Here is a 14,422-nt window from a genome sequence, read left to right as displayed (position 1 = left end):
GCCCGACTTGAAGGAGCGGGTGAGCATATCTACTCCCTCCCCCTTCCGTTCGGCATGGATTATTTGGTGATGTCATGCGGTTTTGGTATCCTTCTGGTGGTGGTGATATTTAGCGTTTGCTAGTTACGTTTTGGTTGTTTCCCGTATGATGGTGTTGGGGTTCGTGCGGGAGATCACAGCCCTTGCTCGCTGGTCGGTCGATCTGATTTGTGTTGGCGAACGATGTAGTTTCCTACTGTTTTTTGCTTCAGTTTGTTGTTTCCCAATTAGCCTGTAGAAGCTCGCTTAGTTAGTGGTGATTGTTGTCGATTTCCTTACTGTTCGATGCCACAAATGTTTGCCGATTGGCGTATCTGTAATTTATTTTGTTCGCACCTTGTTTTGGTGCCCTAGCTTTCTTCTCCGTTCGTTCCCCACCACCAAATAAACAAACAACTGCCCTGGTGGCGATTTACCCTGCGTGGAACAGCTCCTCCTCAGATCTCCGTGCCGGCCGCTCACCCCTCCCGTCATCGGTGGCCATGGTGGCCGGCGGCGGGTGGGTGGGAGGGCTGGCTTCTTCTTCTTGTAGTTTGTAGGCTTTTCTCCTCCATGGCCAATAAAGCAGCGTATGGATCCAGCTCCTCCTTTGATTCCTCTACTTCTTTTCCTTTGGATCATGTTGATGGCGATGAGGCTTGGAATTGCAGGAACTTCATGGGAGGTGCTCATGCCTTCGCTAATCGGCCCAATCCATGGTGACGGTTTGACTCGTCTGCCGCCGCTCCCTATCCATCCCCTTTTCTTTCCAATAAAATTGAGGCTTGCCTTGTGATTTCCCTCTCTGTTCATTATGCTGCGTCCATGGTGGCCGAAGCAAGTTCTATTGGAGGTGATTTCAGGGCTATGGCTGGTGGTGCTCTCTGTACTGGTGGTCTTGCCCATTCTGGCCGTCACGGTGATGGAAATAGGGCGATGCGCCGGGATCTGAGAGGCGTTCTGGAGCGGATGTTCTTCCTCGCGCGCAACACATGGCGACCAAGCTCGTCGCCGTGATCTTCGGTCAAGAAGGTGACCCTTCTTCAACGTCCAGTTCGGAGGCCCTCTGGTTCATCGGCTGGAGCTCGACGCCGCTAGAAGGCCAAGTGGTGCGTCCCCGGTCTTCTTCTGGTTGCTGATACGTCTCAACCGTATCTATAATTTCTTATGTTACATGCTAGTTTTATGACAATACTCACATGTTTATACACACGCTATATCATTTATATGCATTTTCCGGCACTAACCTATTAACGAGATGCCGAAGCGCCAGTTCCTGTTTTCTGCTGTTTTTGGTTTCAGAAATCCTACACAGAAAATATTCTCGGAATTGGACGAAACAAAAGCCCAGGGTCTTATTTTCCACGGAGCTTTCCAGAAGACCGAAGGAGATACGAAGTGGGGCCACGAGGTGGCGACACCACAAGGCGTCGCGGCCAAGGAGGGGCCCGCGCCGCCCTATGGTGTGGGCCCCTCGCGTGCCCCCGACTCTGCCCTTCCGCTTACTTAAACTCTCCGTCGCGAAAACCCTATCACCGAGAGCCACGATACGAGAAAAGTTCCAGAGACGCCGCCGCCGCCAATCCCATCTCGGGGGATTCAGGAGATCGCCTCCGACACCCTGCCGGAGAGGGGAATCATCACCCGGAGGACTCTACATCACCATGATCGCCTCCGGACTGATGTGTGAGTAGTTCATCCTTGGACTATGGGTCCATAGCAGTAGCTAGATGGTTGTCTTCTCCTCTTGTGCTATCATGTTTAGATCTTGTGAGCTGCCTATCATGATCAAGATCATCTATTTGTAATGCTACATGTTGTGTTTGTTGGGATCCGATGAATATGGAATACTATGTCAAGTTGATCACTGATCTATCATATATGTGTTGTTTATGATCTTGCATTCTCTCCGTTGCTAGTAGAGGCTCTGGCCAAGTTGATACTTGTGACTCCAAGAGGGAGTATTTATGCTCGATAGTGGGTTCATACCTCCATTGAATCTGGGACAGTGACAGAAAGTTCTAAGGTTGTGGATGTGTTGTTGCCACTAGGGATAAAACATCAATGCTTTGTCTAAGGATATTTGTGTTGATTACATTACGCACCATACTTAATGCAATTGTCTGTCGTTTGCAACTTAATACTGGAAGGGGTGCGGATGCTAACCCGAAGATGGACTTTTTAGGCATAGATGCATGCTGGATAGTGGTCTATGTTATTTGTCGTAATACCCTAAGTAAATCTCATATTAGTCATCATGATATGTATGTGCATTGTTATGCCCTCTCTATTTTTCAATTGCCCAACTGTAATTTGTTCACCCAACATGCTATTTATCTTATTGGAGAGACACCACTAGTGAACTGTGGACCCCGGTCCATTATTTTACATCTGAATACAATCTACTGCACTCATTGTTCTCTGTTGTTCTTTGCAAACAAACATCATTTTCCACACCATACGTTTAATCCTTTGTTTACAGCAAGCCGGTGAGATTGACAACCTCACTGTTAAGTTGGGGCAAAGTATTTTGATTGTGTTGTGCAGGTTCCACGTTGGCGCCGGAATCCCTGGTGCTGCGCCGCACTACACTCCTCCACCAACAACCTTCACGTGGCCTTCATCTCCTACTGGTTTGATAACCTTGGTTTCTTACTGAGGGAAAACTTGTTGTTATACGCATCACACCTTCCTCTTGGGGTTCCCAACGGACGGGTGCTTTACGCGTGATACGCGTACAGCACGCGTCCGTTGGGAACCCCAAGAGGAAGGTGTGATGCGTACAGCGGTAAGTTTTCCCTCAGTAAGAAACCAAGGTTTATCGAACCAGTAGGAGCCAAGAAGCACGTTGAAGGTTGATGGCGGCGAGATGTAGTGCGGCGCAACACCAGGGATTCCGGCGCCAACGTGGAACCTGCACAACACAACCAAAGTACTTTGCCCCAACGAAACAGTGAGGTTGTCAATCTCACCGGCTTGTTGTAACAAAGGATTAGATGTATAGTGTGGATGATGATTGTTTGCAGAGAACAGTAGAACAAGTATTGCAGTAGATTGTATTCGATTAAAAGAATGGACCGGGGTCCACAGTTCACTAGAGGTGTCTCTCCCATAAGATAAATAGCATGTTGGGTGAACAAATTACAGTTGGGCAATTGACAAATAGAGAGGGCATCACTATGCACATACATGATATGATGAGTATTGTGAGATTTAATTGGGCATTACGACAAAGTACATAGACCGCTATCCAGCATGCATCTATGCCTAAAAAGTCCACCTTCAGGTTATCATCCGAACCCCTTCCAGTATTAAGTTGCAAACAACAGACAATTGCATTAAGTATGGTGCGTAATGTAATTAATAACTACATCCTCGGACATAGCATCGATGTTTTATCCCTAGTGGCAACAGCACATCCACAACCTTAGAACTTTCACACCGTCCTGCATTTAATGGAGGCATGAACCCACTATCGAGCATAAATACTCCCTCTTGGAGTTAAGACTAAAAACTTGGCTAGAGCCTCTACTAATAACGGAGAGCATGCAAGATCATAAACAACACATAGGTAATAGATTGATAATCAACATAGCATAGTATTCTCTATCCATCGGATCCCAACAAGCACAACATATAGCATTACAGATAGATGATCTTGATCATGTTAGGCAGCTCACAAGATCCGACAATGAAGCATAATTGCTATGGACCCATATTCCAGGGGTGAACTACTCACTCATCACTCCGGAGGCGACCATGGCGGTGAAGAGTCCTCCGGGAGATGATTCCCCTCTCCGGCAGGGTGCCGGAGGCGATCTCCTGAATCCCCCGAGATGGGATTGGCGGCGACGGCGTCTCTGGAAGGTTTTCCGTATCGTGGCTCTCGGTACTGGGGCTAATATCGACGAAGGCTTCTTATAGTCGGAGAGGTAGGTCAAGGGGCGACGCGAGGGGCCCACACACTAGGCCGGCGCGGCCAGGGCTTGGGCCGCGCCGCCCTAGTGGCTGGCCACCTCGTGGCCCCACTTCGTATCATCTTCGGTCTTCTGGAAGCTTCGTGTGAAAATAGGCCCCTAGGCGTTGATTTCGTCCAATTCCGAGAATATTTCCTTACTAGGATTTCTGAAACCAAAAACAGCAGAAAATAGCAACTGGCTCTTCAGCATCTCGTTAATAGGTTAGTGCCGAAAAATGCATAAATATGACATAAAGTATGCATAAAACATGTAGATATCATCAATAATGTGGCATGGAACATAAGAAATTATCGATACGTCAGAGACGTATCAGTATCCCCAAGCTTAGTTTTTGCTCGTCCCGAGCAGGTAAACGATAACAAAGATAATTTCTGGAGTGACATGCCATCATAACCTTGATCATACTATTGTAAGCATATGTAATGAATGCAGCGATCAAAACAATGGTAAATGACATGAGTAAACAATTGAATCATAAAGCAAAGACTTTTCATGAATAGTACTTCAAGACAAGCATCAATAAGTCTTGCATAAGAGTTAACTCATAAAGCAATAATTCAAAGTAACTTGAAGCAACTCAAAGGAAGATTAAGTTTCAGCGGTTGCTTTCAACTTGTAACATGTATATCTCATGGATATTTGTCAATGTAAAGTAATATAACAAGTGCAATATGCAAGTATGTAGGAATCAATGCACAGTTCACACAATTGTTTGCTTCTTGAGATGGAGAGAAATAGGTGAACTGACTCAACAATAAAAGTAAAAGAAAGGCCCTTCGCAGAGGGAAGCATTGATTGCTATATTTGTGCTAGAGCTTTGGTTTTGAAAACAAGAAACAATTTTGTCAATGGTAGTAATAAAGCATATGTGTTATGTAAATTATATCCTACAAGTTGCAAGCCTCATGCATAGTATACTAATAGTGCCCGCACCTTGTCCTAATTAGCTCGGATTACCTGGATTATCATCGCAATACATATGTTTTAACCAAGTGTCACAAAGGGGTACCTCTATGCCGCCTGTACAAAGGTCTAAGGAGAAAGCTCGCATTGGATTTCTCGCTATTGATTATTCTCAACTTAGACATCCATACCGGGACAACATAGACAACAGATAATGGACTCCTCTTTTATGCATAAGCATTCAACAATTATTAATTTTCTCATATGAGATTGAGGATATTTGTCCAAAACTGAAACTTCCACCATGGATCATGGCTTTAGTTAGCGGCCCAATGTTCTTCTCTAACATTATGCATGCTCTAACCATTCTAGTGGTAAATCTCCCTTACTTCAGACAAGACGGACATGCATAGCAACTCACATGATATTCAACAAAGAGTAGTTGATGGCGTCCCCAGGAACATGGTTATCGCACAACAAGCAACTTAATAAGAGATAAAGTGCATAAGTACATATTCAATACCACAATAGTTTTTAGGCTACTTGTCCCGTGAGCTATATATTGCAAAGATAAAGGATAGAAATTTTAAAGGTAGCACTCAAGCAATTTACTTTGGAATGGCGGAGAAATACCATGTAGTAGGTAGGTATGGTGGACACAAATGGCATAGTGGTTGGCTCAAGGATTTTGGATGCATGAGAAGTATTCCCTCTCGATACAAGGTTTAGGCTAGCAAGGTTATTTGAAACAAACACAAGGATGAACCGGTGCAGCAAAACTCACATAAAAGACATATTGTAAACATTATAAGACTTCTACACCGTCTTCCTTGTTGTTCAAACTCTTTACTAGAAATTATCTAGACCTTAGAGAGACCAATTATGCAAACCAAATTTTAGCAAGCTCTATGTATTTCTTCATTAATAGGTGCAAAGTATATGATGCAAGAGCTTAAACATGAGCACAACAATTGCCAAGTATCACATTATCCAAGACATTTTACCAATTACTACATGTATCATTTTCCGATTCCAACCATATAACAATTTAACGAAGAAGATTCAACCTTCGCCATGAACACTATGAGTAAAGCCTAAGGACATATTTGTCCATATGCAACAGCGGAGCGTGTCTCTCTCCCACACAATGAATGCTAGGATCCATTTTTTTCAAACAAAACAAAAACAAAAAACAAACAGACGCTCCAAGCAAAGTGCATAAGATGTGATGGAATAAAAATATAGTTTCACTAGAGGAACCTGATAATGTTGTCGATGAAGAAGGGGATGCCTTGGGCATCCCCAAGCTTAGACGCTTGAGTCTTCTTGAAATATGCAGGGGTGAAACACCGGGGCATCCCCAAGCTTAGAGCTTTCACTCTCCTTGATCATATTGTATCATCTCCCTCTCTTGATCCTTGAAAACTTCCTCCACACCAAACTCAAAACAACTCATTAGAGGGTTAGTGCACAATTAAAATTTACATGTTCAGAGGTGACATAATCATTCTTAACACTTCTGGACATTGCACAAAGCTACTGAAAGTTAATGGAATCGAAAAATCCATCAAGCATAGCAAAACAGGCAATGCGAAATAAAAGGCAGAATCTGTCAAAACAGAACAGTTCGTAAAGACGAATTTCTAAGAGGCACCAGACTTGCTCAAATTGAATGAAAGTTGCTTACATATCTGAGGATCACTCACGTAAATTGGCATAATTTTCTGAGTTACCTACAGAGAATTAGGCCCAGATTCGTGACAGCAAAGAAATCTGTTTCTGCGCAGTAATCCAAATCTAGTATGAACCTTACTATCAAAGACTTTACTTGGCACAACAATGCACAAAACTAAGATAAGGAGAGGTTGCTACAGTAGTAACAACTTCCAAGACTCAAATATAAAAATAAAAGTGCAGTAGTAAAATCATGGGTTGTCTCCCATAAGCGTTTTTCTTTAACGCCTTTCAGCTAGGCGCAGAAAGTGTATATCAAGTATTATCAAGAGATGGTGCATCTACAGGGGGATTTGGAGTTTTCTCAACTATGCATTGTATCTTATCTATGTAAGTTTCAAAGGCTCCCTTTTTATTACCCTTAGGCTTGCTACTTTCATCAAACAAATCTTCAGGAACAATCCAATCAAAATTCTTTTCTAGTGCCTCGCACATTCCCAAGAGCTTGCAAGGTATTGATGTTTTAATATCCCCCTCATAATTAACTTTATTAGTGTACTTTTGTCTATCTTTTTCCATCTTTTCAAGGGTGCTAGCAAAGTTTGTATAAGAGCCAAGCATATTATATTTAGTAAAGACCTTTCTAGCTTCTCTTGCTACATCACCAAATTCTTTAAGAAGAGTTTCTAGGACAAAATCTTTCTTCTCTCCTTCTTCCATATCACTTAGTGCAAGGAACATATGCTGCATTACGGGGTTGAGGTTAAAAAATCTAGCTTCTAACATGTCTACTAAAGAAGCAGCAGCAATTTCATAAGTAGGAGCAAGTTCTACCAGGTGTCTATCTTCAAAATCTTCAATCGTACTAATATGAGTGAAAAAATCTTCTATATTATCTTTCCCGAGGATAGACCCTCGGCCTACCGGTACATCTTTAAGAATAAACTTAGGAGGAAACATGATGAAATAAGTAAAGTAAATGCAAGTAACTAATTTTTTTGTGTTTTTAATATGGCAAACAAGATAGCAAATAAAGTAAAACTAGCAACTAATTTTTTTGTATTTTGATTTAGTGCAGCAAACAAAGTAGTAAATAAAATAAAGCAAGACAAAAACAAAGTAAAGAGATTGGAATGTGGAGACTCCCCTTGCAGCGTGTCTTGATCTCCCCGGCAACGGCGCGGAAAATCGCTGATACGCGTATAGCACGCGTCCGTTGGGAACCCCAAGAGGAAGGTGTGATGCGTACAGCGGCAAGTTTTCCCTCAGTAAGAAACCAAGGTTTATAGAACCAGTAGGAGCCAAGAAGCACGTTGAAGGTTGATGGCGGCGAGATGTAGTGCGGCGCAACACCAGGGATTCCGGCGCCAACGTGGAACCTGCACAACACAACCAAAGTACTTTGCCCCAACGAAACAGTGAGGTTGTCAATCTCACCGGCTTGCTGTAACAAAGGATTAGATGTATAGTGTGGATGATAATTGTTTGCAGAGAACAGTAGAACAAGTATTACAGTAGATTGTATTCGATTAAAAGAATGGACCGGGGTCCACAGTTCACTAGAGGTGTCTCTCCCATAAGATAAATAGCATGTTGGGTGAACAAATTACAGTTGGGCAATTGACAAATAGAGAGGGCATCACCATGCACATACATGATATGATGAGTATTGTGAGATTTAATTGGGCATTACGACAAAGTACATAGACCGCTATCCAGCATGCATCTATGCCTAAAAAGTCCACCTTCAGGTTATCATCCGAACCCCTTCCAGTATTAAGTTGCAAACAACAGACAATTGCATTAAGTATGGTGCGTAATGTAATCAATAACTACATCCTCGGACATAGCATCGATGTTTTATCCCTAGTGGCAACAAAGACATCCACAACCTTAGAACTTTCTCACATCCTTTGTCCCAGATTTAATGGAGGCATGAACCCACTATCGAGCATAAATACTCCCTCTTGGAGTTAAGAGTAAAAACTTGGCCAGAGCCTCTACTAATAACGGAGAGCATGCAAGATCATAAACAACACATAGGTAATAGATTGATAATCAACATAGCATAGTATTCTCTATCCATCGGATCCCAACAAACACAACATATAGCATTACAGATAGATGATCTTGATCATGTTAGGCAGCTCACAAGATCCGACAATGAAGCATAATTAGGAGAAGACGACCATCTAGCTACTGCTATGGACCCATAGTCCAGGGGTGAACTACTCACTCATCACTCCGGAGGTGACCATGGCGGTGAAGAGTCCTCCGGGAGATGATTCCCCTCTCCGGCAGGGTGCCAGAGGCGATCTCCTGAATCCCCCGAGATGGGATTGGCGGCGGCGGCGTCTCTGGAAGGTTTTCCGTATCGTGGCTCTCGGTACTGGGGCTAATATCGACGAAGGCTTCTTATAGTCGGAGAGGTAGGTCAAGGGGCGACGCGAGGGGCCCACACACTAGGCCGGCGCGGCCAGGGTTTGGGCCGCGCCGCCCTAGTGTCTGGCCACCTCGTGGCCCCACTTCGTATCATCTTCGGTCTTCTGGAAGCTTCGTGTGAAAATAGGCCCCTAGGCGTTGATTTCGTCCAATTCCGAGAATATTTCCTTACTAGGATTTCTGAAACCAAAAACAGCAGAAAACAGCAACTGGCTCTTCGGCATCTCGTTAATAGGTTAGTGCCGGAAAATGCATAAATATGACATAAAGTATGCATAAAACATGTAGATATCATCAATAATGTGGCATGGAACATAAGAAATTATCGATACATCGGAGACGTATCAACGCGTCATCAAGCTCTTTTTCTGGCGCCGTTGCCGGGGAGATCAAGACACGCTGCAAGGGGAGTCTCCCACATCCAATCTCTTTACTTTTTTTATTGTCTTGCTTTGTTTTATTTTATTTTCTGTTTTGTTTGCTTTCTTTAGATGAAAAACACAAAAAAATTAGTTACTTGCATTTACTTTATTTTGTTATCATGACTAGTCCTGTAGTTGTTACTCTGTCACCTGAGGAATTGATCTTTACTTTTAACAAGGGGGTGAGGAGAGTTTTAAAGAAGCTTGGTCTAGAATTTTTGATTCTTATGGTAAAACTGGACCTAAAATGACTCTAAGTTTGCTTCTTAGTAACTTTTATTTTGGGCTTATTTGCCTTGGATGTTGTAGCGGGAGGAGATTTTCTTCACTGTGATGGGGATCAAGCTTATAATGCCATAAAAAAATTGGTTACATCATCTAGCTCCGCTAATAATTTTGATTCATCTCTTGCTAGCATTCATAATAGATTAAACACTCTCGAAACAAATATATCTTGTTTAAAAGAAGGGTACAACCAGATTCGTGAATATTATGATTATGTTCCAGTAAGCTTTGAACCTTCAATGTGGGTACCTACTATTAAGGTTGCTATTTGTGGTGAAACTTTTTATGCCCGTTGTGATATTATGTCTGAGTTTTGCCTTATGCCTAAAAGTATTTATGAATCTTTGACACTTTGGGGACTTACTGAAGGAGGAGAAGGAATAAATCTCACTGATAACTCTGTTATAATCCCTAAGGGAATAGCTGAAGGTGTGTTCACAACCTTTCTTGGAAGGACGGTATCCACTGATTATCTCGTTATTGAATGTGTAGGGACAGGACAAATCACACTTGGAAGATCCCTGCTGAAACTCGTGGGAGCAATCATAGATGTGGGGAAAGGCACTCTAAATTTTACCTCTACACCGGATGCGGTCATATATTCCCTAAATCAAAGAGTAAGAACAAGAGTAAGAAGGGGAGGCGCAAAGCCCCTGGTTATAATGTTAATGCTTCATCTCTTGATAATACTTGATTCACACTTTCTGCGCCTAGCTGAAAGGCGTTAAAGAAAAGCGCTTATGGGAGACAACCCATTATTTTACTTCTGCAATTTTGTTTTATATTTGAGTCTTGAAAGTTGTTACTACTGTAGCAACCTCTCCTTATCTTTATTTTATTGCATTGTTGTGCCAAGTAAAGTCTTTGATAGTAAGGTTGATACTAGATTTGGATTACTGCGCAGAAACAGATTTCTTGCTGTCACGAATTTGAGTAGGTCTCTCTGTAGGTAACTCAGAAAAATCAGCGAAAATTCATGAGTTATCCTCAGATATGTACGCAACTTCCATTCAATTTGAGCTTCTTCATCTGAGCATGTTAAGTGCCTCTAAAAAATTCGTCTTTACGGACTGTTCTGTTTTGACAGATTCTGCCTTTTATTTCACATTGCCTCTTTTGCTATGTTGAATGGATTTCTTTGTTCCATTAACTTTCAGTAGCTCTGAGCAATGTCTAGAAGTGTTAAAAATGATTGTGTCACCTCTGAATATGTGAATTTTTGATTATACACTAACCCTCTAATGAGATTGTTTTGAGTTTGGTGTGGAGGAAGTTTTCAAGGGTCACGAGAGGAAGATGCTACAATATGATCAAGAAGAGTGAAAAGTCTAAGCTTGGGGATCCCCCCGTGGTTCATCCCTGCATATTTCAAGAAGACTCAAGCATCTAAGCTTGGGGATGCCCAAGGCATCCCCTTCTTCATCGACAACTTATCAGGTCACCTCTAGTGAAACTATATTTTTATTTCGTCACATCTTATGTGCTTTACTTGGAGCTTCTATATGTTTTTATTTTTGTTTGTGTTTGAATAAAATCGGATCCTAGCATTCCTTGTGTGGGAAAAAGACACGCTCCGCTCGTTCATATGAACACTGGTGTTCTTAGCTTTACTTTTAATGTTTATGGCGAAGGTTGAAACTGCTTCGTTCATTGTTATTTGGTTGGAAACAGAAAATGCTTCATGTGGTAATTGGTATATGGTCTTGAATAATTTGATACTTGGCAATTGTTTTGCTCAATAGATCATGTTTAAGCTCTTGCATCATGTACTTTTCACCTATTAGTGGAGAATTACTGTAGAGCTTGTTGAAATTTGGTTTGCATGATTGGTCTCTCTAAAGTCTAGATATTTTCTGGTGAAGTGTTTGAACAACAAGGAAGACAGTGTAGAGTCTTATAATGCTTGCAATATGTTCTTATGTAAGTTTTGCTGTGCCGGTTCATACTTGTGTTTGCTTCAAACAACCTTGCTAGCCAAAGCCTTGTACTGAGAGGGAATGCTTCTCGTGCATCCAAAACCTTGAGCCAAAACCTATGTCATTTGTGTCCACCATACCTACCTACTATGTGGTATTTCTCTGACATTCCAAAGTAAATTGCTTGAGTGCTACCTTTAAAATTTCATTCCTTGTCTTTGCAATATATAGCTCATGGGAAAATAGCCTTAAAAACTATTGTGGTAAAGAATATGTAGCTTATGTATCTTATTTCTTATAAGTTGCTTGTTGAGCGGTGACCATGTTTCTGGGGACGCCATCAACTGTCACACTTTTGTTAAATATCACGCGAGTTGCTATGCATGTTCGTCTTGTCTGAAGTAAGGGTGATTTATCATGATTAAATGGTTTGAGTATGCATATTGTTAGAGAAGAACTTTGGGCCGCCAACCAAAGCCATGTATCATGGTGGAAGTTTCAGTTTGGACATTAATCCTCAATCTCTTATGAGAATATTATCTGTTGTTGAATGCTTATGCATTAAAGAGGAGTCCATTATCTGTTTTCTATGTTGTCCCGGTATGGATGTCCTTAAGTTGAGATCTATCAAAAACGAGAAATCAAATGCGATCTATGTCCTTGGACCTTTGTACAGGCGGCATAGAAGTACCCCTTTGTGACACTTGGTTGAAACATATGTAATGCAATGATAATCCATGGAAATCCGAGCTAATTAGGACAAGGTGCGAGCACTATTGGTATTCGATGCATGAAGCTTGCAACTTATAGGATGTCTTATGCATAACACATATGAATTATTACTACCGTTGACAAAATTGTTTCTATATTTTTAAAATAAAAAGCTCTAGCACAAAAATAGTAATCCCTGCTTCCCTCTGCGAAGGGTCTTTCTTTTACTTTATGTTGAGTCAGTTTACCTACTTCTTTCTATCTTAGAAGCAAACACTTGTGTCAACTGTGCATTGATTCCTACATACTTGCTTATTTGCATTCATCATATTACTTTGTGTTGACAATTATCCATGAGATATACATGTTGAAGTTGAAAGCAACTGCTGAAACTTATATCTTCCTTTATGTTGCTTCAAAACCTTCTATTAAGAATTTATTGCTTTATGAGTTAACTCCTATGCAAGTCTTATTGATGCTTGTCTTGAAAGTACTATTCATGAAAAGTCTTTGTTATATGATTCAGTTGTTTAATCATTGTCTTTACCCTTGTTTCGAATCACTTCATTCATCTCATATGCTTTACAATAGTATTGATTAAGATTATGATAGCATGCCACTTCAGAAATTATCCTTGTTATCGTTTACCTACTCGAGGGCGAGTAGGAACTAAGCTTGAGGATGCTTGATACGTCTCAAACGTATATATAATTTCTTATGTTCCATGCTAGTTTTATGATAATACTCACATGTTTTATACACACTTTATATCATTTATATGCATTTTCCGGCACTAACCTATTAACGAGATGCCGAAGCGCCAGTTCCTGTTTTCTGTTGTTTTTGGTTTCAGTAATCCTACACAGGAAATATTCTCGGAATTGGACGAAACAAAATCCCAGGGTCTTATTTTCCACGGAGCTTTCCAGAAGACCGAAGGAGATACGAAGTGGGGCCACGAGGTGGTGACACCACAAGGCGGCGCGGCCAAGGAGGGGCCCGCGCCGCCCTACGGTGTGGGCCCCTCGTGTGCCCCCCGACTCTTCCCTTCAGCCTACTTAAACTCTTCGTCGCGAAAACCCTATCACCGAGAGCCACGATACGAGAAAAGTTCCAGAGACGCCGTCGCCGCCAATCCCATCTCGGGGGATTCAGGAGATCGCCTCCGGCACCCTCCCGGAGAGGGGAATCATCACCCGGAGGACTCTACATCACCATGATCGCCTCCGGACTGATGTGTGAGTAGTTCATCCTTGGACTATGGGTCCATAGCAGTAGCTAGATGGTTGTCTTCTCCTCTTGTGCTATCATGTTTAGATCTTGTGAGCTGCCTATCATGATCAAGATCATCTATTTGTAATGCTACATGTTGTGTTTGTTGGGATCTGATGAATATGGAATACTATGTGAAGTTGATTATTGATCTATCATATATGTGTTGTTTATGATCTTGCATGCTCTCCGTTGCTAGTAGAGGCTCTGGCCAAGTTGATACTTGTGACTCCAAGAGGGAGTATTTATGCTCGATAGTGGGTTCATGCCTCCATTGAATCTGGGACAGTGACAGAAAGTTCTAAGGTTGTGGATGTGTTGTTGCCACTAGGTATAAAACATCAATGATTTGTCTAAGGATATTTGTGTTGATTACATTACGCACTATACTTAATGCAATTGTCTGTTGTTTGTAACTTAATACTGGAAGGGGTGCGGATGCTAACCCGAAGGTGGACTTTTTAGGCATAGATGCATGCTGGATAGCGGTCTATATTATTTGTCGTAATGCCCTAAGTAAATCTCATATTAGTCATCATGATATGTATGTGCATTGTTATGCCCTCTCTACTTGTCAATTGCCCAACTGTAATTTGTTCACCCAACATGCTATTTATCTTATTGGAGAGACACCACTAGTGAACTGTGGACCCCGGTCCATTCTTTTACATCTGAATACAATCTACTGCAATCATTGTTCTCTGTTATTCTTTGCAAACAAACATCATTTTTCACACCATACGTTTAATCCTTTGTTTACAGCAAGCCGGTGAGATTGACAACCTCACTGTTAAGTTGG

This window comes from Lolium perenne, chromosome 6 (assembly GCF_019359855.2).
Source record: "Lolium perenne isolate Kyuss_39 chromosome 6, Kyuss_2.0, whole genome shotgun sequence".
Lineage (NCBI taxonomy): Eukaryota > Viridiplantae > Streptophyta > Magnoliopsida > Poales > Poaceae > Lolium > Lolium perenne.
Note: the sequence above shows the minus strand (reverse complement) of the source record.